At 45.4% G+C, this 1,405-nt stretch overlaps 1 non-coding gene across 1 annotated transcript; it reads left to right on the forward strand.

Moving 5' to 3' along the window:
* The first annotated feature begins 422 nt into the window (after window positions 1–422).
* Window positions 423–873, forward strand: LOC102242940. The gene is made up of 2 exons (XR_001359953.1): window positions 423–485; window positions 590–873. It is a non-coding gene; the product is annotated as a U6 snRNA-associated Sm-like protein LSm6 (transcript).
* Window positions 874–1,405: the final 532 nt, after the last annotated feature.

The following is a 1,405-nucleotide window of genomic DNA, read 5'->3' on the forward strand; positions in this document are numbered from 1 at the left end:
AACAATGTCCTCCATCCTACAAGCTCTTCGGCACTGTGACTTTGGAGTCTAATTCTTTTTCCTTTGATTCCGGCTACAGTGACACTGTTGTATCCAATAAATGAGACAGAAGCAATGCTGCAGAATTCCTGAGGTCAGAAGTGTGACAGCTTCTGCCTTGGACTCCTGGGTCCCTTGCTTTCTGAATACTCACTCCTAGACCTTTTTTTATTTTCTACTTTTTTTAATCCTTACCTGAGGATATTTTTCAATTGTTTTTCAGAGATAGTGGAAGGGAGTCAGAGAGAAAAAGGAACAGAAGCATTGATGTGAGAGAGACACACTGACTGGTTGCCTCCCGAACGAGCCCTGTCTAGGTAGGGAGTGAACCCGCAACCCAGTTACATGTCCTTGACTGGGAATCAAAACCAGGACCTTTTGGTCCCGTTGGCGGAGGCTGGACTTGTGGGGCTCCTAGAGCGGGCATTCCGGGTCCCAGCCACGAGATGAGGAGCCTGAGGCCTTGAGAGGTGAAATGATGAGTTACCTGAGGCGCACGGCTAATTAAGTAGCAGAGCTGGCATTAGAACTCAGGCGTCCTGCCTCCCAAATTTCTGATCAGGATTGTTATAATGAGTCTACGGAAGCAAACTCCCAGCGACTTCTTAAAGCAAATCATTGGACGACCAGTGGTGGTAAAACTAAATTCTGGAGTGGATTATCGAGGGGTCCTGGCTTGTCTGGATAGCTACAGGAATATAGCCTTGGAGCAGACGGAAGAAAATGAAAATGGACAGCTGAAGAATAAGTATGGGGATGCATTTATCCGAGGAAACAACGTGTTATACATTAGCACACAGAAGAGAAGGATGTGAAGGCATCAAGCGTACAGCACTCTTCTTGGGTAATAAGAATCCAAGAAGGTGATCTAGGGTTTTTCCACCTCACTCCTGGAGGAAAAAAATGAAGGTCCGCTGCTGGAGGGGCTAAGAAATGTCATATCCTGCCCTAGCCGGTTTGGATCAGTGGATAGAGCCTTGGCCTGTGGACCGCAGGGTCTGGGTTCAATTCTGATCAAGGGCATGTACCTAGGTTGCAGGATCCTTCCTGGCAGGGGCCTAGGTCAGGGCTCATGCAGAAGGCAACCAATCGAAGTGTCCCTGTCATATTGATGTTTCTGTCTGTCTTTCCCTCTCTCTTTCACGCTCTCTAAAAATCAGTGGAAAAATATCCTCAGGTGAGGATAAAAAAAAGAAAGAAAGAAAGAAATGTCATATCCTATGAAAGACACATCTTAAAAATGCCTAAAGAAGGTGAAGTATGGTAGCAACCATCTCAGGTGGAAATTATAGTTTAACCTTAACCCTGCTGTTTGGCTTATGTACCTATTTGCTTTGTTTAACAATGGACAGGTTATTTTGATTTT

The sequence above is a fragment of the Myotis brandtii genome, unplaced genomic scaffold (assembly GCF_000412655.1).
Source record: "Myotis brandtii unplaced genomic scaffold, ASM41265v1 scaffold752, whole genome shotgun sequence".
Classification (NCBI taxonomy): domain Eukaryota; kingdom Metazoa; phylum Chordata; class Mammalia; order Chiroptera; family Vespertilionidae; genus Myotis; species Myotis brandtii.